Source organism: Talpa europaea (assembly GCF_964194135.1).
Source record: "Talpa europaea genome assembly, chromosome: 6".
NCBI classification, from domain to species: domain Eukaryota; kingdom Metazoa; phylum Chordata; class Mammalia; order Eulipotyphla; family Talpidae; genus Talpa; species Talpa europaea.
Genome location: NC_140072.1, coordinates 14,237,558 through 14,262,827, shown reverse-complemented (window position 1 = coordinate 14,262,827; position 25,270 = coordinate 14,237,558).

Below are 25,270 nucleotides of genomic sequence, written 5' to 3'. Positions count from 1 at the left end.
CGCGGGTTCGATCCCGGCCGGCTGGTGAGGGTCCCACATGGCACAGCAGACCTCTCCTGTCTCGCCCGCTGTTCCCCTCAGCAGTGTATTTCTTCAGTCTGCCTGTTCTGCTCCCCACTCTGTCTCTGGTGAATCCTCTCACCCTCCCACGTAACTGGCCTGTACCCCTGTTCTTGTATAAAAATAAATAAATCTTAAAAAAAAAATAGGCAAAGGGCAGCTCTGCTCCCTGCCCGCCTGTGTCTGTGCAGGTGGCTCTCTTTTTTTCCTTTCTCCTTTTCCTGATAAACCTGTCCTTTTAAGATGTTAAAAGAAAGAGAAAGAGAGAAAGGGGAAGGAAGGAAGGCAGGAAGGAAGGAAAGAAAATTAGGCAAAGTATCTGAGTAGACCATCCAAGGGGTGGGGATGGGACAGAAATGGGTAATATGCAAATGAAAACAAAGCCATTATATTTTCAACCTATTATAATGGCACAGATAAAAGACAACAATGAGCAGACCAGTGCGAGAAGAGTGCACGCTCTTACACCACTAGTTGGTGTTCAATTGCTACAAACTTAATAGAGGAAATACGAAGATCTATATGGAAACTTCAATGCACATTTCATATCTAAGAATTTCTTCTAAAGAAATATGGAGTGCACACCTCCCCTGTCTCGCCTGCTGCCCCCCTCAGCAGTGTATTTCAGTGGATCTGCCTGTTCTGCTCCCCTCTCTAGTCTCTGGTGAATCCTCTCACTTCTTGCCCCTCTGACCTGTACCCCAGTCCTTCTACACAAAAATTTAAAAAAAAAAAAGAAAAGAAAAACACGGGGCCATTGCACAAAAATGTATTCTCTGTGTGTTTTGCTGCATTGTAGTTTGTAATAGCAAAACTTTTGAGTACAAGCTTAAGATCTGTCAATATGAGGATTGTTTAAATGAGTAATGGTATATTCTCACAAGTGAATATTGAAGGCTATGAAGTCACTGAAAAAGATCATGTGGCTCTTGTTCACATGGAGTTTATCTAAGATATATTACTAGAAACTATAATTTACATTAATTATATTAACTTACATTAAAACTAGTAAAATACATGACTAGTTTACAGAACAGGTATGTGTCCCTACTTGCATATTGATAGATTACATATATAAAAATATATAGGAATATAAAATGTCACTATATATATTCATAGATATGAAATCTCACATATAAATAAGCTTTTTGCATAAACACTCAGAAGGTTATTCACTAAACAACTGCTGCTGTCTCAGCGAACGGGAACCGCAGCGGAATTCAATCCCTCTCTACTACTTGATTGTAAAATGATTGCATCATATTTTTATGATAAAATGGCTATGGAATCGACAACATCCCTAGTTGGGGGCACAGCAGGGGCAAATGTGCTCTCTGGGCAAGTCTGTACCAGGGCAGGCAGTTCGCTTGCACGTGAGAGTCTCTTGGACATTGATTTAACCACCATTAACCTGCACATCTAATGGCCTATCAGATCTCTCCTTTGAGGCTCTTCACGCTCATCACATCTGAAACTAAGCTCATCACATTCAGTCTCCACCTGGCTCCTCTTCCGGTGACTCCCATCCCAGTGAAGGACCTGCCACCTCCCACTCAGGGACTAAGTCAGCAGCAAGGACGACATCCTCAATGAAAACAGCAAATGATGGGGCCACGGCCACAGGCAAGAGTGAAAGGCCCTTCCTCCTTTCTATTCACCAGGCTTCAAACAAGGCAGCTTCTTCTCAAATGGCTGCCAAGCAGGAACAGAAGAGTACCCCCTTCAACCCTGCCCGTCTGGCTGCGCCCTTCTAGAATGAATGGTTAGAGAGATGGAGCAATCAATTGTCTAGGGTTCAAAAGGCTTTCCCTGGTGTTGAGTCTGAAAAAGTGGATACACCTTCATTCACGTAAACAAAAAGAGGTAATGAGCCTTTCCTTGGAGCCGTGCTGGGCTGGGGAGCACCTGCTGAGTGACTGCTGATAAAAGGGATGAATAAGTCTACATCTCATGAAAGCAAGTATATGGGAGCAATGGGAAGCCTGGTGGGCTGCCCAGGTAATTTCACCCTGAATGCCAGCATTTCCTCCTTTTCTTGTTCACCCGCTTATGCTACAAAGGAGGTGGAACTGGAATTGATGACAGACACCCAATTACGTTTATAAATATTTAACATTTATTTCCCTCTTCTTACTTCCCAGAAGGGCTGGCTGGATTCTCTTAGCTCCTGGGCTTTGGCAGCCTCCTCCACTCCCCAGCCCAGGACAAAGACGGTGTCTAAGGCACTAGAGTCCAACATACCAAGGTTTCAGGTTAGCACACCCAGTGCTATTGTTGCTGACAGTATGTGCCAACCCTTCCCTGCTGAGGGTCAGATTCCAGACTCCCAATTAGGTATCTGATTCCTTGTGCTAGTCCCTGTTTGGCTAAGGGCCTACTATCTCACTCCCGGTCGCCTGGCACACCCTTCCTTGTTGTTGCCTATTGCCTTCTCCAGGGAGTCCAGCCTGCCCATCTGTGTCTGAGGTCCCTCAGCTGCCACCACCAGCCTGAACGTACCAGCTGTGTCCACACTCCTATCACTGCGTCTGCCTGGTTCCCTATCAGCTGTGGTCTCTGCGTCCCAGGGTCTGGCCCAGTGGAATGAAGGTGCTCCAGTGCCTGCCACTAGCATCCTCACACCCCCTCTACCCATTCCATCCTATTCCTTCTGATTCTGTGTGATTCTTTGCTGTTCATCAAATGATACACAGCTCCTTGAGAATATGACAGTGTATACAATTAAAACAATTATATCATTTATAATAGCATCCCAAAACACGATTACTTAAATAGAATATATGCAAAACCCATACAATGAAAACTATACAAAATTGTTGAGAGAAATTAGGGCTAACTAAATAAATTAAACATAACACATTCATGGGTTGGAAGACTCAACACTCTTAAGGTGTCAATTCTCCCCAATTTGATCTATAGATTCAACACATCCTCAATCAAAATTTGAGTGGCCTTTTTATACCTATTGATAAGCTAATTCTAAATGTATGTGGAAACCCATAGAGCCTAGAATAGGCAAACCAGTTTTGAAAAATAACAAAACTGGAGGCCTCTCTGGTGGCCTAGGGGTTAAGTCTCAGTGCTATCACTGCTATGGCCTGAGTCTGATCCCCACCCAGTGTGCAAACCCACATATGGCGCAGCAGATCTCTTGTGTCTCACTATCACCCTCCCCCATCCCTGCCCTGTACCTCTGCCCTACACCCCAGATCTTCTATGCAAAAAAATAAAATTTAAAAAATAACAGAACTGGAAGACTTATATCATGATTTCAAGACTTACTGTAAAGCTACAGTAATCAAGGTAATGTAGTCTTAGTTTAAGAGTAGACAAATATATGGCGGGCATATAAGAATGTCCAGAAATATTATTATTAAATATTATATATATTATATATAATCAATTAATTTTTGAGAGAGTTGGGATGGACAAAAGGTAGTCTTCATCAAATGATGCTAAGCAAATGGAAATGCATGAGGGGAAAAAAAAAATGAGCTCAAAATAGGTAATAGACCCAATAACAAATGCTAAACTATAAGCTTCTAGAATAAACCATAAGAAAAAGTCTTTGGGACCTTGGGTTGGGACAAAAAAGTTTCATTAATAAATGAAATTTATCAAAATTTAAAGCTTTTGCTCTTCAAAAGATAACATTAAGAAAATGATAAGGCAAGTCACAGACTGGGATAAACCATTTGCAAAACATTTATCTGACAATGCACTTATTCCCAGACTATCAAGAGAACTCTGTTAACTCAGTAAGCAGATAAACAACACAATACAAATTTGCAAAATTTGAAGAGACACTCAACCAAAATGATACAAATAAACACACTATTAGGCTCAGCACCATTAATCAGGGAGGTACAAATAAGAACCACCACACAGCAGCACTTATCAGCAGAATTGTTCTGATTAAAAAAAAGCAGATATTAACAAGTGTTGGTGAGGATGTGGAGAGAAACAGAACTCTCCCACACTGCTCATGGGAATATAAAATACGCCACTTTGGGAAAACAATTTGGCAGTTCCTCAAAAAGCTATAAAGTTATGATACTACCCAGAAATTCCACTCTAAAGTATATACCGGGGAGAGGGCCTCCCCGGTGGCGCAGCGGTTGAGCGCTGGGTTGCGAAACTGCGCGCGCCCTCTGCGGCGCCGGTTCGATCCCTGGCTGCTCCCCGGCCACCGGAGGAGGGTCCCACATGGCGTGCAGACCTCTCCTGCCGCCCGCTGCTCCCCTCAGCAGTGTACTTCGGTCCTTCTGCCTGCTCTGCTCCCCGCTCTGGCTCTGGTGAATTCTCTCACCCTCCCGCACTTCTGACTGTACCCAGTGCATGTATAAACAAAACAAACAAACAAACCAGCAAACGAATAAATAAAGCATGCCTCTATAAAAAAAAAAAAAAAAAAAAAAAAGTATATACCGGGGAGAAATGAAAGCATAAGTCCACATAAAAACTTGCATGTAAATATTCATGGCAGCATTATTTATAATAGCTAAAAAAAAAAAAACAACCCCAAAAACCCAAAACCCATATGTCTAGCAATGGTCGAATGAAGAAAATGTGGCATCCCCATACAATGTAATATTCAGCAATAGAAAGAAGTGATTCACACTACTGACTCACTGACTCACGCTACATCACAGATGTTGGAAACATCACTCCAAGTGAAGAAGCTGGTGACAAAGGACTACATGTTATAACCACTGGTGGCTTGCTGGCCCCACAAAAACTAGCAAAACTGAACAAAAACTGAATTTAGCTAATCGGTCGTGATTTGCAAACCTGATCTGTATTTAAAGAAGGAGGAGGGAACTTTGGGGATCAAGTTCTTGGTTGTAGTAGAGATTGTCCAAAAATGTCCAAACTCTTGGAAATGCACACTGAAAATGGTTACATCTATTGCATGTAAATTGCCCCTAACAAAGTTGCCTTAAAAACAACAAAACAGGGCCTCCCTGGTGGCTCAGCAGTTGAGCGCTGGGTTGCGAAGCTGCCTGCAGTCTCTGCAGCGCTGGTTCCATCCCCGGCCCCGGGCGAGGGTCCCACATGGCGCGAACTCTCCTGCCGCCCGCTGCTCCCCTCAGCAGTGTACTCTGTCAGTCTGCCTGCTCTGCTCTCCGCTCTGGCTCTGGTGAATTCTCTCGCCCTCCTGCTCCTCTGACTGTACCCAGTGCTTGTATAAATAAATAAATAAATATTCAAACAAACAAACCAACAAAAACATTTTAAAAGGATTGCTAAAGGGAAATCTGAAAAAGAAGAGCTACAAATCAGTAGGAATTACATTTCCTGCTAAGGCTCCTGGAAGCCCAGACAAAGGGGGAAATGATTTGGGGAAAGGAAACTATTATTGTTGGATAAAAGGGAGGCTCTGGTTCATCCACCAGGAAAAGTCTTTTGAAACCCAAATAATTCATTGCTCGAGTCCATCCAGCCAAACATTCAAAAGGTTTCAGCCAAATGCTTTAGAGAAAGCAGATCTGCTCTCTGTGTAGATCATTTTTGAAGGGAGGTATCAGATTACCTTTTAAGGAAAGCAGGAAACAAGACATACATTTGACTGCAGTTTTGCAGAAATATTTTTCCATTGGCTGTTATTTAAGACAGAGCAAACATCAATAAAAGATAGAGAAAACACCATTAAATTTTAACTTAGTGATTACAATTCTGTGGACTGTTAAAGTGATATGGTCCAGTTGTAAATTTACATCTGGTGATCCAAATTATGCTTTTTGAGAAAGCAAGGATGTCTCATACATCCTTTAGCTGGTAATGGTCAGGAAGGTGTCTAAATATTTCTTCTCTGAATAGGTCACCCCAATGTCAGCCATCACCTAAGCCAGATTCATATTTCCCTATCTCTCTCCCCTCAACTTTCCCAAAACATCCCAAAGTTAGGAAGTACTGGTACTCAGACTGAATGACACTGAACTGTGAGGAGGTGTTTTCTTTCCAGTTCTTTTTATACTTCTGATGACATTAAGGAAAACATCTCAGCTGGCGGGCATGCATCTTCTAATACCAAGAAACTGCTAATGTCCCTTTTTAACAAAGGGAAGAGCGAAGTCTAGTTCCCAACTGGAATTTAACAACACTGATTGACTTTCACTGTATTTACCACATTTTTCTAGTTACTATCTCTTTCCATTAGTGGTGTTGCTATGTTTCCTTTAAAAATTTTAAAAGGGTAACTCTATTTAAAGTAAACTACCAAGTAATCAATCACATGGATAGTATTATAATATGAAAAATGGAAGGAACATTTCTGAAAATGACTCAGGTGGGCAACCCATGAGCTCAACCAGACGCTTTGGACTTTCCATGCATTTCCGGTATTTGGACCAGCACATCAGGAGTGGCCAATAAAATGCACTTTGATGGCAACTCATAGTCATTATCATCAGGAATAAAGCAGGGATATCTTCTCTGACCACAATTATTAAAGTGTTCTCAATTTCTTTCAGTAAGTGAATTGAGAGAATAAGAGTGCAATTAGAATTGAATCATTAGTATAAACATGGAAAAAAGAGAGAGAAATGTTATGACTATATGCCTAGAAAGTCTGAGAAAATTGGTAAGCTAAGAGATTACAAATAGAATCAATTTTTTCCCCCTATTCTAGCAGTCAGACAGCTAGGAATAGAAACAGTAAAAGATGTCTTACAGTAGTGGAAAACACTTGTGCATCAAGAATAAAACACTAAGAACAGTTCAGAAAAGACACTAAAAAGACTCTTTCTTTTGATCCATTATCTTTACTGGCAGCCTAGAGCTGGGGGGGGGGGGAGTGGGGAGTGACTGCAGATGGGTGTATTTTCTTTTTGGGGTGATGGAGATTTTCTAAAATTAGATTGCATGATGGCTGCACAACTCAAAGTACACAAATAATAGGTGAATTATACACTTACAATGAGTGAATTTTACAGTATGTGAATTATATCTCAATACAGTTTTACTCACAAAACTAAGAAAGTCCCCTATCCTTACAGAACTTCTCAAAGTATATACATAAAATGGAATCTAAGCAAAATGGAACAAATACACTCTTAGATGGAAGAGCTGGTATCATAAAATGCCAGTTCTCAAAATTAATATATAAATGCCCTCCAATTTCCATTGGAATTCACAGTGGGTTTATTTTGAAATGGATAATGATGGAATTGAGAAGAGTCAAGGAAATCACGAGAAGGAATACTGTAGTATCCAAAGATGCTATATGAAATGACAATAATTATAATAATTAAAACTATATGGCATCTGCATATGATCAGACAAATGGATGATTGGAGCAGCATAAACTGCTTGCTTGCCAGCAGACTACCATTAAATCCAACAAAAGTGACCTTTCAATTTAGCAAGGGAAAATGATTTACTTAATAAACAGGGCTGGCATCATTAACTATTTATGTGGAGGAAAATTAGGTTGCTATTCTCTCCCTTATAGCATATGCCAAAATCTTTAATTCATTTTGGAATTTATGTATTTAAGTATAAAACACAAAACAATAAAAAGTGTTAGAAGCCAGGAAACCACATGTACAATGCAGGAGTAGGTGAAAACTCTTAACTCAATCTGGAGCACCAGAAGCCAGAAAAGAAATTTCTGACTTTACAAAATTAAAAAAAAAAAATTGTACAGTAAATGATATAGAAATAAGGTCATATGGTAAACAATGACTAGCCTGGGTCCACAGGTACAACGCATACGACAGCTGAGAGCTTTTACAAACTGATAGGAAAAATACAACCAGAGAAAGGTGGACATAGGATCCCAGCAAGTGACACAGAAGCGCACGCCCAGATGCCCCATAACCATCCAGGAGATGCAAAGGAAAGGAACGGCGGGCTCTGCTTCATGGCGATGGAAGTGGGCATCAGACTGGCAAAAATTCCGAGGTAAAACCTGGCTTTGATGAGACTTGGGGGAAGCAGGGTGGGAGTGGCCTTGGGCTGGGAGTGGCTGTGAGGGCCTTGCTGAAGGAATCGTGAACTATTACACCCTCTTGGGAAAGTCTGCAGAGTTCTGTTAAAATTTTGAAAAGATCTCATCTCATCAGCAATTCCACTCCTAGGACTCTATCCACACACACGGAAGCAGGGAGGCGTGCAGAGGGCGCTCCTGCTGCACAGCCAGGGGGACCAAAGACGAGCATCAAACTGGAGACAACTGAGTGTTCACGCACAGGGAATGCTCGAAAAGCCTGTGCATTAGCTAAAGAAAGGCTGTCTCTACTTTCAATAATACTCTCTCCAGGGCTAGTGCTGATCCCCCAGGCTAAGGAAAGTCCCCTAAAGGCTGCTCCCACAGCAGATGGGTCCTGAGTCCCAGGCTGTCTTCTGTACTGCTGACCAACTGACTATAATCAGGGGTTGCCATGAAGCCCTCCTGGGTTCAGTGATTTGCTTGCACTGCTCACAAAACTGTGCACTCTGTACTGACTGTGACTGGGTACAACTAAGAAACAGCCAAAGGGAAGCACGCAGGGCAAGGTTGGGGTGGGGGGACAGAGCTTCCATCCCTCCAGGGGCACCATCCTCCTGCCACTTCCATGTGATCCACGTGCTCCCCAGTATGGGAGTGCTCCAGGATCCTTCGCTTAGGGTTTTTATGGAGGTTCCAGAGGTGATTAACTCAATCTCCAGCCCCCTTCTGCTCTATGGAGGTGGGATGGGATGTGAGGTTGAAGGTTCCAACCCTTCAATCACTTGCTTGGCTCCCCTAGCAACCAGCCCCCAAGCTCCAACGTCACCTCATTAGCATGAGCTCAGGTACAGTTGAAGAGGGCTTGTGATGAATAACGTGCAACACTCCTCTCACCTGTCACTCAGGAAATTATAGGGGTTTTAGGAGATCTGGGGGTAAAGGCCAAATACATATTTCTTATTATCACCCAACACCCATGCCACAGAATATCCTATCATGTCACGTCCTACCATATACCTAGATCTATACCAACTGGCTTAAAGCTTCTTCCAAGATGTAGTGATAAGAAAGGCAAGTAGCAGAGATGATGCATTTCACCGAAATAGATGCAATATATGTATTCATGATCTCCTCATGCAGACAGACATAGAGAGCCCAGTCAGGTAATGAACTGAGACGAAAAAGGGGGCCTCCCTGGTTGTGCAAGAATTAAGTCTCAGCACAATGAAGCTATCACCAGCCACTGAGGCACGAGTTCGATCCCCAGCCAGGGAGCAACCCACATGGCACAGCAGACCTCTCCTGTCTCACCCGCGCTCCCCTCAGCAGTGTATTTCAGTCAGTCTGCCTGTTCTGCTCCCTACTCTGTCTTTGGTGAATCCTCTCACCCCCCCCACAACTCTGGCCTGTACCCCAGCTCTTGTATGCATAAATAAAAATCTTTTAAAAATTGTGTGCATGTGTATTTCTTTTCATACACAGTAATGTATATGAAGTAAAATGTGGGTAGAAACACCCGTTTGTTTACACTGTTCACTGAGAGTGAGGGGGTGGAGAAGAGGAGCAGAAAAGACAGGAAATGGGAGAGGGAGGAAAAGCCTAACTTTTGTTAAAGCAAAAAAAAAAAAGCCAACATTTAAAACAAAGTGGATGTGTGCACGCGTACGCGCGCACCTACAGAATGAGATGTGTGAGTTGCCCCCCAAAATGCTAATGGTGGTACCTTAGGCTTGTGGGGTTCTGGGACTTTTACTTACTCTCTCATTCATTTAAATAGTTTAAATTTTTTATTGGCTATGTGTTACTTATCAGGTCATTTTCACTGCAGCCAAAACTCTACCTCCCCTCCCCTCGAGGCCAGTGACATGTAGAGCCCCGTCATGTGCCACACATGGTGCCAGGTGTGCGTCAGGGCAACGAGGGAAGGTAGGGACTGGCCTGCTGTCACACAGATTACGAGGGTACAAAGGCAAAACCTGAGCCCAGGATGACCTCCGGGCATTCCCCCTCACCTCTGCACCTCAAGCTACAGGATGCTTGCAGGTGTTTCCCTTCTGTCTGGCCAACCACGTGTCCTTCACCTACCAGGTGTCTGGACCCTGCTGGTGCCCCTCATCATCGCGCCTTCCAGAACGTCAAGTCTCTCTCTCTCTCTGCTAGCCTTTCAGGCTGCGATGCCAGATGGGGAGGGCTGTGTGTCACAGGGTTGGCATAGGTGTCCGCTGTGGCTACTCAGGAGTTGCAAAACACAGAGATGCCCGGAGCCAGTTCCCAAGCTCCCGACTGTCTCCTCACCTGTAGGGTTATTCCATGGACCAGCCCCACCACAGGTCAGTCTTAGTACAATAAAACAGGTACTGCTCCAAGCTCACCATAAACTAAAAAGCAAAACCCCAAACGTACCTATCTTCTCTGAGAACAGAAAATTCTACAATTAAGAGGAAAGACAGCGTTTCCTGTGCTATTTATTGTCTATTTGGAATGTGAAGGATGTGAACAAGAGTCTTCAGGAAGGAGGATCCCTCAATAGGAGGAGGGAAGGATGTCCAAACCATGCTAAAAGGAGAAAAAGAGCGTTGCATTTCTGCACACGATTTCACAGACACACAGTCTCTCTCTCTCTCTCTCTCTCTCTCTCTCTCTCTCTCTCTCTCTCTCACACACACACACACACACACACACACACAGTTTCTAACCTTGCCCTGTATTATCCTTGATTCTCATGAGGAAAGAGAAGCTACTGAGGGTGGCCTGAAGTCTGTCAAAGTTCACACAAATAAAATCAAGTTCTCATTTTTCACCCCCCAGGGCTCTTGTTACTCCCCTAAACGCATACCCCCCCAGTGGGAAAAAGCCAGGAAGAGATGAAAGCATGGGGGTAGGGATGTCCTCAGCTGCTCCCTCCCACCTTCAGTGTCTGCCCCCTCCTGCTGCCCCTCTGACACCAGACAAATCCACAGTCAAGTACTCCCCCCATGCCATGACCTTGGTCTCCCCTGCAGCTTCACACCCACCCTTGTGCCTGAATGCCACTTCCCCAAATTCTGCCCAAACACCTCCGATGTATCCCAGCATCCAGGATTATTCTCCCGCCTGCAGACCCTCCCACATTAGTTGGATGCTGCCACCTCCCTGACTGGACTCAACCACCAAGGACGGCTTTCTCCCCTCCTGCTCTGTCCCCTCCTGCTCTCTCTTACCTCCTGCTTTGGAGGCACTCAGCAAGCTGCCTGGTTAGCAGCAGATGCTCGGAGAATGCTCACCATCTTCCCCTTTAATCATCCACTCAAATAACCCTACTTTGGGATTTCCACCTGCTCTGGGAATAGAAAGTCATCTAGATCCTGCCAGAATGATGAGACCTACCCTCTCAGACTGGGGCCCGGGGTGAGGCGTGAGTGAAGCCTGGGGTAACAGAGCACCTCTTTTGGGAGCATTAGGTGGAGTGGAGCATTCAACTGTATGTCATTTCCAAAATTCTCTGACTTTATATTAAAACAAAAAAAAGGTACGTGTTCAACTCCAGTGCATTCATTTTTTTCCCTTTTAATCGAAGTAATGAGGTTTCAACAGTCACAAATGGCCACATATGATTCCACTTACGTGGAATATCCAGAATGGACAAATCTATCAGACCAGAAAGCCAGGGAGGGGCGGTGGGAAGACTGTTCATGGTAGAGGTTTCTTTGGGGGTGATACAAATGTTCTAAAATTAGTCTGGTGATGGGGGTGCCACTCTGTTAACACTCTAAACGTTACATGGGTGAATTTTATGGTACCTATGCTGTATCTCAGCACAGCTGGTAAGAAGGCTTCAAAGGGATTTCAACCTGGTAACAGGAAGCCCTCAGGCTAAGCCCACAGGTTTCCAGAGCTGCTTTACCCCTTGGGGCAAACTTTAGGAGCAGTAATAGGAAAGAATGGAAACTCCAGCCACAAGTCAAGACATGGTTTCCCAGGGGGGCACTTGGGGTACAGGTCCTGGGAGGGAGGGGGGCAGTATCAAAATTGTCCCCACGACCCACAGTCGGCAGCTGAAGCTGACCAGTGTAAACAGGGGTGGGGGTTCAAAGCCTGTGATGCTTCTGGAGGTTACTCTCTAGCCCATGTCAGAGCTGGGGCAAAGGACTTGAAGGGAGACTAGGCTGGAACAGCTGAGCACTGAGGGGTGGGGGGCTGGGGGCAGAGCAGGTATGAAAGTGAAGGGCTCCCCTGGTGGGCTCTGAGGGAGATGATATGGAATTAGTCAGTGGGGGAGGGGAACACATCTTCTCCATCTGTGGAGAAAGGGTTTACAGTACTGGAGCCAGATGCTAGCCCAGTATTCCTAAAAGGGGGGTGTGTCCTCCACCTGCCCTGCCCACCACCCAAACAACACACAACAGATCAGCCAGGGCAGGTGAGGCAGGTGAGGCAGGTGGGGCAGGTGAGACGACCTCCTGAATAGGTTGTGTACATTGAAAAAGGCCACTTAATTGGGCGCTGACCACCCCCACACCTGCTTTCTAGTAAAGTCCCCAGCCCAGCCCCAGCCCAGCCTCCCTCCGCTCTGCCCGAGCTCCACCACTGAAGCTGGACGCGCAGGTGTCCTGTGACTTCTCCCATCAGCCTTGACACTCTCCACCTCTGGCCGGCAGGAGCTGGGGTGAGCAGAGGGAAGGAAGAACAAAGACGCTGGCAGAGAACGACAAACCAATGAAAGCAATGGGTACAAGGGCAAAACGGGTGCGAACAGGACTGCAGGTTTTCGAAGGTGTGGAGCAAATTGCCACAAACTTAGAGGCTTCCAACAACATACATCTATGGCCTGATGCGCTCTGTGGGTGAGCAGCCCTGGGTTCTCTGCGTAGAGTCTTACAGGCTGCGGGCCAGGCGTTGGGTGGGCCATGCTCCTACCTGGAGACCTGACTGGGGAAGCAGCTACCTCGGAGCTCACTCAGCTGCAGAGAGGGTTCATTTCTTTATGGTCGTAGACTTTCAGCTAGGTCCCTTGGTTTCTTGCCAAGTGGGGTTTCCCAATATAGCCACCCACTTCTTTAACCAGTAGGGAGTCTCCAGGGCGACTCTGCCAGCAAGTGCAGCTTATGGCACATACTGTTACAGAGCAGCCCTGATATAAAACTGTTATAGGACAGGGAGAGGGGCAGCCCAAACCCTGCAAACCTGCCTATTCTAAATGGGTTCTGCCATCCGCCGCATCAGCACAAAACATATGAGACTTTAATGGGAAGGAACTTTAATAAAACTAGGAAACAATACAGGAAAGGCAAAGAGTCTAGTTTCTAAGTGAAGCACCCAAAGTTACCCGTCCCCTCGTGGGTAAAAGTCCATCCAAATGGGATTGGCCCAGAGCAAGGCCCCAAAGCCTGCCACAAGTCTAAAGCATCTTCCAGTGGGGACCCACAGCAAAGGGTCAGAAATAACCAGACAAGCCCGGAAGGAAAAGAGCAAAATCAACATCAAGATAAAAACTGCCATGGTCACCTCCCCATGGGTCTCACCCACATCTGTGTCACCCAGTCCACGACCAAAAGACAAGCGCAGTTTCTTCACGTGTCTCTAGGCTCCATGCGCCTCCTCCAGGTCTCCTGGCTCCATCCTGCTTCCTTCCTCAGTCTCTTCTGCAGCTTCTCCTCTTCCTGCTCAGCTCCACCCTCCCTTGGGTGGGGCAGGGAACCTCCCCCTTTCCTGGGGACCACCCTGTTACAAAACGGGATGCCTGACTGTGGGTCCTCACCCGTGCGCTTAAAGGGGACTCACTAATGCTAAACTGCAGACATACACAAAAGGTTGATAGAAGGTTTATTTACAAGGGAAGGAGGAATGGGCAAACAAATAACTCAGGGAGAAAAAGAGGGAGATAAGTTCATAAATGCATCCTATCCATTCCGCTGACCTGGAATCCCAATGACCTGCCGAGCAATGACCTGCCCTCTTTTTCTCCCTGAGTTATTTGTTTCCCCATTGCTAGAAGTGGTACTGCTGGATTAAAGGGTGTGTGTTTTAATTTTGATAATGTCAAACTGCCGGTCTGCTGGTTTGGGCTGGTAAGAAACTGTGACAGTCTGAGCAGCAACGCAGCCTAGGTTTCCTGGATCAGCAAAGCTGTCAGAATGTACTCTTCTCATTCTACAGAGAAAGCATTTTGACTGAACTTCTTAGGTGCTCTCTGTTGTCTCTGCACCAGTGATCAGCCTGTTTATTTGATGACCATGGACCTTTAACGATATCATTATACACCTTTATATATCTCAAAGCACCTAACTTGGTACCTAGAGAACTGACTCCATTGAGTGCTTCCCACGTCCCCATCAGGCTCTGAGCAAGTTATCCCATTAACCCTCCTCACAAGCCCGGGAGGAAGAGAGTAATATCCATTTAAATCACAAGGACACTGAGGAGGGAGGTGAAAGGGCATTGCCCAAGGTCTTTCACGCCAGAAAGGAGTAGTCAGGATTCAACCCATGCCAGGAAGCAAACGCTTCCTGGGAATCACATGGCCTCTTGCAGGCCACTTGGGAAAGACAGGCCAGGCTGAGAGGAGGGGCAAGGGCATCTCCATTAACAGCTCCTTGCAAGGCCAGTCCGGCTATTAGATGGTTAGCAAACTCTCACCAGGCTGGTCCAGCCTTTCCAGTTCCTGGCTATTTGCTTGCTATTCCCAGAGAGTGAGGACTTAACAAGGTATGGGAAGTTCCTTGTCTCTGTTTCATCGCCCTGCAACATGGAGATCTTTCTTTCACAACAGCAATCTTAGGTGCTATCTGCTAGCAAGAGGTAATGCAATCTTATAAAATTCATTGATAAAACCCAGCTTTACAAAAGTCAGTCAGTGCCCTCCAAATTAGCATTGCTCTTCCTGTATATAGTGATAGATTACTTCAGACAAATTAATTCTACTTTTACACAAATTCTTTGGTGACTGAAAGGTCCATGCAGGGGGCCGGAATGCAGGAGCCAAGCAGGAAGCCCACCTGGGGGGCAGGAATGCGGATACCTGCCTGGAGGATTCAGGCGATGCGCCTTCCCCCTCCCCCCACGAGTCTCTTCTCCGTGCTCCGAACTGTGTGGTACCCCCGGAGAGGTCACCACGTCTGAGGAGGTGAACGTGCTGGCACCTGGGTGCAGCGCACTGTGGCCGACTGTGGCCCAGAACTGCCGATCAAGCGATCCTCCTTCGGTTAGGTATAGGAATTCCTTGATAAAGGTTGTGGGGTTATTTGTGAAAGATCCAATTTGAGAGAGGTCAGAGAGAGAGAAAGGAACGTGGACCCGGACAACGCCCTCTGCCCCAGCAACCTCCCTCAAAGGACACACAAGAGGCCGGTCTAGCTGGTGGCTTGGAGGTGAGAGGGGGGTTGGGGGGTGGGAGTTTTTCAGTTAGTACTGGATGTTCCTCTTGTCCAGGATAAGGAGGAGGGTGGGGAGCAGTAGGAGGTGAAGTGAGAGTTTCAGGAGGATCAGTGAAGGCGGATGGAGAGTCGGAGAATGAGGTGCTAAGAGAACCTGCGGAGGAGACTTTGTCAGACCAGGTTGGGGTGTCGAGGGCAAGTAAAACCTGGAAAGTGTGACAAGTTTTAAGGAAGGAGGGACGGGAGCGCAAGAGAAAGAAGGCCTGGACATAAAGGATCTCTGACCACTTTTCATTGCGGAGACAGAAATTGTGTAGGTCTGTAAGGACCGAGAAGTCAAAAGTGCCATGCTCGGGCCAGTGGGAACCATTGTCTAATTGATGCTGAGGCCATGCAGTGTTGCAGTGAAAGACCAGACGCTTAGGGCGTCTATCCGGCCTAAGTCCCAACGGATTGAGGTTTAAGAGAAGGCATCCCAGTGGAGTGGCCGGGCTCGGCTTGGAATTTGCGGACCCCATGACTAAGTCGGCTCCTTTCCCAACTAACGGGGGCACAGAGTCAGGACGCAGCGTCCCACGAACCTGAACTGGCCGTCGGGGGCGCAGGCCCCGAATCGCGGCGTCCCCCGATTCGGTCCTGGCCTTCGGAACGGAGGCAGACAAGCGAGGGGGGCGTCTCCACCGCTCGGTTGCGCCTAGGATTCGGGCACCTAGTCTGGAAGGGCATCCCCAGATCCAGGGTCTAGGTGTACGGGAGTTGGCTGACGTGGGCCCACGGTTTACGGAACAGCCAACCACGGTACGGTACGGGAGTCAGGAGAGGAGCCGAATAGCCAGAGGCGAGGGCCTCCCAGGAAGGAGGGTCAAGCAGTGACTTACCCCAAGGATTAAGGCCGGTGGTGGGTGTGAGGTGTCTGCAATGGAGAGGAGAGGTCCCAGGGACGAGAAGGCGGCCCCGGCGCCAGGGGACACGGCCTTCCCGGGTTTGCGGCACCAAGATGAAAGGTACGGCGAGGTAAAGAAGAGCCAGGCCAAGTTTCCTTGGGGGGGGAAGGGAAAGTTTATTGCTCCCGGGCGGATCTCACAGACCCAAGGCGGGGGTCAGTGGAGTCGCGCACGTTGTCAGGGGGAAGCAGGGTTTATAGGGTGAGGAGAGGTCAGGTGGGCGGGAAAAGTTTGTAGGGCGCGAAAAGGTTCGTGGGGCAGGTAGGGGTTCTTTGTCTGAGAAGAGACTCATGGGGGGGAGGGGGGAGGCGCACCGCCTGAATCCTCCAGGCAGGTATCCACATTCCTGCCCCCCAGATGGGCTTCCTGGTTGGCTCCGGCATTGCGGCCCCCTGCATGGACCTTTCAGGGACCAGCTAGTCAACTAAGTCTGATTAGAAAGCATTTCCTGGTGGAACGTGTGAAGCAAGTAACTTCATTAAAGGTGAGATTCACATTGTTGAAAGCAGGAGCAAAGTTAAGTCGAGGAATTAGCATGCATTTCTCTATGTGAAAACTGTCAGTTATTATGGACAGCTGATAATATTATGGATAAAATCGCATCCCCTACACTAAAACCTTGTTTTTAAAGAGACTCTCAATTCTCAGAAACACAATCAGCTGATAATAAAATCATATTTGTAATGTTCACAAAGAAGTTAACACTAGCTAAAATGTTTTCTAAATCAGATGTAACTGTTTATTTTTTTTATTTTTTTTAATTTCTTTTCTTTTTTTTTTTAAGAGTTATTTATTTATTTGTTTGTTTGTTTATTTATACAAGCACTGGGCACAGTCAGAAGTGCAGGAGGGTGAGAGAACTCACCAGAGCCAGAGCAGGGAGCAGAGCAGGCAGAAGGACCGAAGTACACTGCTGAGGGAAGCAGCAGGCGGCAGGAGAGGTCTGCGCACCATGTGGGACCCTCCTCTGGTGGCCGGGGAGCAGCCGGGGAGCAGCCGGGGATCGAACTGGAGTTGCAGAGGCTGCGGGCAGCTTCGCAACCCAGCGCTCAACCGCTGCGCCACCGGGGAGGCCCAGATGTAACTGTTTAAATAGAATAGGGTACACTCTGATGGGACGGCAGGCAGCCATTTAAAAGTTTGCATTTCTAAATTAGGCAGTGACATGGAAAGTGATTATAAATCTACAAAAATTACGTAAGCACGTGGACAAGGGTTCGAATGGAACAAGCGAAGAGTACATTAGCTGTATTAACAGAATGCTCTACAGGTGGTCTCAAAATTAATTACATACTGGAACATAATTTATATGTTTTTAAGTACAAAATTAAATTCTATATTATAAAAAGATATGAAATATTTGTTTAAGGGACATAGAGTTTGCGCAGTAAATCTGGGTCTTCAAGCATCGTCACATCTGATCTCACTTTCTTGCTTATTTGAGGACCAGCCACCGGACAGGAAAAAAATCTTCCTCAGCAACAACTTGGCTGGGATATGCCTCATACGGTGGAGCCAAGCTAGGAATCCCCGAGCCCCGTGCCATCTCCTTGGACTATGCTGGTCTCATTACTAACAGCCAGTCTTAGGCCTAAATCTCTGCCCTTGACCTGCACTGGCCAGTCATTTTGGCCATCTCCCTGGGGCAGCAAAGGCCGGCCACGGAGATGGGGGGGCTGCCTTTGCTTCATAATCTGAAGGCTGTTGCTTGTATCTCTGCCTCAACATTGTTTTCCAGTAGCTGCAGAGGTTATTTCCATTATCATCCAGCTTCTAAGTCGGTTCAGAATTCCACAAAATTGGGACATGTGGTATCATTCTAATGGCCACGTGAGGCATCTGAATTCTGGGATTCTAAGCTGACACCTTTTGAGGAATTTTTTAGGCCACAGAAACCAAATTCGAGATTGCTATTTGACCAAAACGAGGTGTACAAAATAGTTAATAGAATAAAAATCACTGGCTAATCTTTCCCAAGGTTTTCTGGACATGTCCAGAATGATCTTTGGAGCAATGCTGCAATTATACTCTGATCCTCATCTTTCCCTTAAGAACAGGAGTAAGGAAATGGCCATCACAGACTAAAGCTGAAGCATAATCATGAATTGTAAAACCTTCCTTTTAGCCAATCAACCAGTTGCTTTATAGACAATTCCGTAAAACTAGCCTAACTTTTTTTTTCAACTGGTGGGCTACTGTGGCACACACAGCTTAAAGTTCTATTTTTGCTGAAGAGTAAGTTTGAAACTGACTTCCAATATTATAACAGCCTTTAGGGTTTCTAAAAACCCTAGAGTTGATCACAGAATTGCCTACCACAATGTCTTTTTTTTTTTTTTTTACCTTTAATCCTATTACTTGGCACAACCTACTCCACTAGACCCAGTTGCTTCACTCCTAAGAATGCAGAAACACACCTATATTCACCAACAGACACGGATTCATGTGTTCATGGCAGCACTATTCAGGAGAGCCTGCTGGAAACTACCCACATGTCCTCTGACAACATAAGGGGTAAATGAATTCTGGTACAGTTACACAATGGAATGCTTTATAGCGATGAAAAAGAGAAAATGAACAAAGTAAATACAACCACCACAACACTGAGCAAAAGAAGCCACTTTTGAAAGACTGTACCTGCTCTGGCTCCATTTGTAGGAAGTCCAAAAGTAGGCAAAGCTGGTCTGTGTTGCAGAATTCAGGACAGTGGACAGTGACCTTGGAGGAGGTGATGGGGGTGTGGAGGGGGCTTTGAGTACTGGTCATGTTTCTTGACCTGGTGCCAAGTGCGTGGATCTGTTTGGTTTGCGAAAATTCATTAAACTAGACACTTGTGGTTTGCATGCTTTTCTACATATGTTACACTTCATTAAAATGCTTAAAAAATAAAAATGTTTTTAAAATACACACTCACACCCAACCTCCCAAAAGTCATCATTTTTATGCGTATTGTGAACTTGGCAAACTTCATCAAAGTTGAGTTTCACAAGAGTTGAAAACGAGCAAAGTGACACTAAATTAAAAACTGGGGCTGCTTTTCGATTTCATAACAGACAGAAATTTGGCTGAAGTGGTAAAAATGAGAAAGGAGGCTGCGACTTCCCCACCAATAGCGGATCATGCCCTGGAGACGGAGAGAGGGAGGGACTGGACCAGACAAAAGCAGGAGAATAAAGACTGGGGCCTGAGAAACCAGAGTGAGCCCACGGCAGATTTGAAATCAACAAAGGGGCTGCCTGTAAACAGACACAGAAGTGACACAAAGATGTGTGGCTGGGGATGGGGCTCGGCTAATGTGCGGGAGGCACATTCACAAGAAGTCTGGGTGGCGAAAGACCCAAAAAACGTTGGTGAGCCAATGAAGATGGACAGATGCTGGGGGTGAGAGGTGACATGTTCAATTCAGAATGCAGAAATTCTCCTGTTTTCAAGAGAATCTAGTCATTCATTAACCCTCAACCTCACTTGGGTCAAATGATTTTAAATTTAAATGGGGAGTCAGAGGTCTTAAGTGGCTGAAAAGTCCTGTGAAATATCATCTAAATCATTCAGTCATTCTTTCTGTATTATCTGCTGAACACTTACCCTGAGCAATATTTTGTGCCAGAAGATACAGGATGAATAAAGAAGTCCAAATTCTATTTTAAGCATGCAAAATTTTGTTGTTTTTTTTAAAAAGATTTATTTATTTATGTATACAAGAGCTGGGGTGCAGGCCAGAGATGCAGGGGGTGAGAGGACTCATCAGAGACAAGGAAGGTAGCAGAACAGGCGGATCTACTGAAATACTGCTGAGGGGAGCAGCCTGCGAGACAGGAGAGGTCTGCTGTGCCATGTAGTTCGCTCCCTGGCCGGCCGGGGATCAGACTTGTGCTGCAGTGGCTGCTGATAGCTTCATAGTGCTGCGTCTTAACTTCCTATTCCACAGAACAGAATAGTTCCATGGCTAAATTCTTCAGTTTATTGTAAACCTTATACTCAACAAGTAACGGTCTCAATGAGGGGTGGTGTTTGAAAGCATGGCTCCTGGATAGTTAGGTGTTTTGTGTCATCCTAGCCAGACTGTCTTACCCAGTTAGTCAATTTAACACTCATCTGTAAGTGTTGCTGGGAAGGTTTTCTGTATTTGTGGTTAACATGTACGGTCAGTTGACTGAGGAGATTTTCTTCAGTGGTGTGGGTGGGCCTCATACAATCAATGGAAAAGGCTTAAAAGAAAAACAGATTTTTCTGAGGAAAAAGAAAACCTGCCTCATTATATCAGCTCCTGCACACCAGACTTGCCAACCCCACAATTAAGTCAACCCTTATTGGTTCAGTTTCTCTGGGGGAACCCTGAAGATTCTGGGGTCTGAAGCTTGGTTCTGCCACTTCACTAGCTGGGCAGTTCCTGTCCCTCTATTGCCTCATCTGTAAAATGGGGATAATAACTACTTAACTCGGGAACTAGAACAACCCCTACTACTGAATAAGTGCTTTGAAAGTGTTTGCTAAATAAGTAATTCTGTGGTGCCAGGTTTGTTTCTTAGCTGTAAAACTTGAGAAACTTTTATTCCCAACAATTTGCCATCAACCAAATGTGATGGCTCTTTCCCACACCAAGAACAGGACAGCCTTGGGACAACAGCACCTCCTCAGCCACAGGTGCCCTTAGATGAAACAGGAGTGGGGGGAGAGGCCAGGCCAAACCCACATACAGGGACGATTCAGTCAAGCAAATTCAGAACACTTCTGGAACATTCCTATCCCTGCAAGTTCTCAGCTGCTGTAAACAGCTGTGTTGAGAGAGGCCAGACTCAGCCATTCCCACAGAGCTACTCCCGCTAGTTGCAAGGGTGAAAGCCTTAGGAAGGGTCCTCATCATTCTCTGTTCTCCGGCTGCCATCCCACAGCGGCCTGGCCTGGGCCCTAGCAATGAAAGATTCCGGGGAGAGTATGATGATGGTGATAAATAATTTGCATTGACACTAAGTGAAGACACAGCTCTCAGGCCTGTGCTATGTCATGAAATCCTTGCTGGACAGATGAGAATGAGTCCCTGAGACAAACAGCAGAGTGGGCTTCGAACCCAGGCTTCCTGGCTCAGGCCCAGGCTCCCTTCCTGTGCACACTGTCTCTGAGATCGGATTGTAAGGAGGAGGTTCAGGCAGAAAGAGATGGGGATGCGGGCCTCCTTGGTGGCGCAGCGGTTGAGCGCTGGGTTGCAAAGCTGCCCGCAGCCTCTGCAGCGCTGGTTCGATCCCCAGCTGCTGGGCGAGGGTCCCACATGGCGTACAGACCTCTCCTGCTGCCCGCTGCTCCCCTCAGCAGTGTACTTCGTCAGTCTGCCTGCTCTGCTCTCCGCTCTGACTCTGGTAAATCCTCTCGCCCTCCTGTGCTTCTGACTGTACCCAGTGCTTGTATAAATAAATAAATAAATCTTAAAAAAAAAAGAGAGATGGGGATGCAAGTACGAAATTGGGCTGTGGTTAGTGACAGGGCATGAGGGGTTCAGGGAATGCTATGGTTCCATCTATTTTAATTTAAATAAGTTTCAAAGATTGGGATAGAAGAAATCACAAACAATATTCCCTCATGAATGTCTTTTGTGAAAGTCTATAATTTATGTCCACCTTTACACATAAATAACAAAATTCATGAATAATTCATGCTATAATATTTGAATCTTTCCTTCTTACAAAAAATGTAAGGTAAGATGATCTGGACATCATTTCCCTTTTATCACTAGCAATAAAATCAAAACATCTTGTCATTCTCATCAGACCCCAGTTACACCTACCCCAATTCTCCCTACAGTTTCCACACTGTCAGTGAGATTCTGTATTATCTTCCAACAGGATTCTGTGGACCAAGGCTTCGTAAACTTTTCTCAACCGTATTCTTAAAGCTCAAAAAACAAAAATGTGTGGGCAGGATCCTATTCTATCCCAATTTAGTTCATTTTTATTCCAGAAAGATAAACTGGGTCTTAGATGCTCTTAACTGATACTGCCTTCCCTGGCTCTCAGTGTTTATCTAAATCCTAATTTACCCCAGAGAGTTGTCCATAGCTGTGGCGGCCTTTGACCCTGACAGCTCCTTGGAGTTAGTGCAGGACCCGGCTGACCGCTGGATCAGAGGAGTGTAAGGGAGGGGCAGTTCTCTGCTGTCTATGATGTAAGGAGGATAGAGAGGTGCAGGTACCACAGATGAAGCCCAAGCCTGATTTCGGCTAATTGCATAGACTGGCCTTGCTGTGCAACTTTCTCCAGAGGTGGAAACACATGCTGCTTTGATATGGAAACTAAGGGCCTCCCTGGTAGTGCAAGGGTTAAATTGCAGCACTACGAAGCTAGCCACAGCAGCAGCCACTGCAGCAGGAGTTTGATCCCTGGCTATAGAACTAGCCAGGGAGCTGACCCACGCGGTGCAGCAGACCTCTCCTGTCCTGCTTTCTGCTCCCCTCAGCTGTGTATTTCAGTCCATCTGCCTGTTCTACTCCCCACTCTGTCTCTGGTGAATCCTCTCTCACACACACACACAACTGCACCTCTGGCCTGTACTCCAGTTCTTACAGGCATATATAAATAAATCTTTTAAAAAATATTGAAACTAGCCTGGCTCACCCCTGCATCTTGGAGACACTAGGCTGAAAATGGCCAAGTTTTTATGTCCCACGGGCACCTTTTGTACACCCAGCTGAAGTCCCTAAGCTCAGGGAAGTGGGCGATAAGATAGGCACCCTAGAATTGTGGGGACACAAAGGTCCTTCTTTGGGGCTTCCTGCCACTCCCCTCTGGGTCCTCACCCCAGACATTTTCACAGGCAGTAGTTGAAGGACACCTCTTTCTCCCCATCTCCCCTGTGGAATGGCTGGTCACAGGGCATGCCTCATCTATGGACTCCCCACCATGAGGAAAAGATATCACTGGATGTTCATACAGTGCACTATTAGGATGACACCCTTAAATCCATAATTCTTTCAAAAAGAATAAACCAACCAAACATTTCGTCGTGAAAGTTTTCCTCTTGGATTTGACATGAAGACACATCCCCACTGGGTCTTTCACAAGAAAAACCTTCAGTGTCAGATTTTTGGCTTCTAACATTGCAGTCCCTGGTTTTCACCTGCTCTGGATAGAGATCTACTGATTCAGTCTAAAGCACCCAACGAGCAACATTCCAGTCTTTCAACACCAGTTCTATTAATTCTGGGAGACACCTCCTCAATGCCCCTTTCTTTAACCCACAAGGTGGAGCCTCCTCCTGCTTTCCCGGGGCCACTGGGGACAGCCCAGATGAGGGGCCTGAGGCGTGGCCACCACCACTCTTCTGGGCAAGAGGCAACAATCACATCACAGCCCCTCACCTTAAGCAGCAACCTGGTTACAGCCTGATTTCAGGCCAGTTAAGAGCCAACAGGTTCACCAGTTAACCTAATGGCAAGACTAAGTCCTGCTGATGGGCCCTGTGATGCTGTCACACAGCCAGGCTTCCTCCAGGAAAAATGCTTCTGCCTCACCTTTTCTTTTTTTAAATGAATGACAATTTAAAAGGATGAACCTTATGCTAAAGAATCACCTTTAATATCAGCAAAATGATCATCAAAGAAAATCTGTAAAACAAAATTTTGGCTTGGGGCTATCATTTCCCACGTCCAGACCTTGCAGGCGGCACAGCCAGGTGCTCAGCCAGCCAGCAAGAGGCGCGCACGGCGGCTCTGTGGAATCCCTATTCTGTTTCCAGTTCTGCTCATCTGCTCTCCCACGGGCAGGCAGCCACCTCCAATCTCAAAGCGGTCCCGTTTGAGGTCAGCAGACAATACTGGCGAAATCTGCAAAGGATGCACGCGCTGCCTGGGTGTGGTCACCCGCAAAGGAAAACCCTGCTCCCCGGCTGCCGCTCTGAGACCCGGAATGGCACCCCTGGCAGGTGCTGTCCAAGACCACTGCGCCCCGATTCTCCCGCACTCCGCACCGGCCCGACTGCCCCCTCTAAGAACACACCGCCGACCTTCGACGTGGGCCCCTGGGCAGACAAAGCCGGCAGCTCGAGAGCCTGCTCTGCACCGAGACCACCCCGGGTCGCCGCGCCCGTCGGGGCTGCTGGGCCACAGCCTGGGGAGGACGGAGGCACCGAAGCCCGGGGCGGCGGCGCTCTCTGCGCCCCGGGAGTTTGGAGGGGACGCGCGATTCCAACCAGAATTAACCACAGGGACGGGGGCCCCAACACAAACCCCAAGAGTCGCGCACGTGCCCCGAGACTGCTCCGAGAGCATTTTCTGCCCCAGAAAACCGTGCACTTGCGTTCTGGGGAGGGGGGTCGCTGGCCGAGCGGATACCAGCGTTGCTATTGTTCTCAGGGACCCCCCCGCGGAGACGCCCCGCATTCCGCCTCCCCGGCAGCATCCGCCGCGGGCCAGGCCTTTCAGCGCCGCCGAGAAAAGGGTGTGCCCGCGGCGCGGCGCTGATCACAAAACCAGAGGCGCGTCTCAAGGCGAGACAAAGCTCCCCACGGGAACCCCATCCCGGCAGCGGAGCCGCCATCCTGGGTCGCTCACCCGGCCCAGGGGCCACGCCCAGCCGGCCACCCGGACCCGGAGCCGCGAGCCCGGAGCTGGGGGCTTTCGGGCCCGAGACCCGCCTTCCAGCTGCCGCCCCTCCCGGCCCCGGAGACCTCCCTCCCCGGGGAGACCCTCCCCGCGCGTCTACCCTCCCCGGCCCGGGCGGTCTCCACCCCCGGCAGCTCCCCGCCGCTCCTCATTCTCCCTCAGCCCGGCCTCGCCTCGCGCCACCGGCACCAGCTCCTTCCTCGCATCCCAGACACCCCCCGCCTCAGCTCTCCCTCCCCAGACCCGCGTCTCCACGGCCCTCCTCCCAGGCCCGGTCACCGTCCCCACCCAGGTTTCCCCATCACCCCTTCTTTGCGCAAACCGAGGCCTCGCCTCCCCCACTGCCCACCCAGTCGGGGCTCCTGGCCGCTCCCCAGGCCTGGGGCGTCGA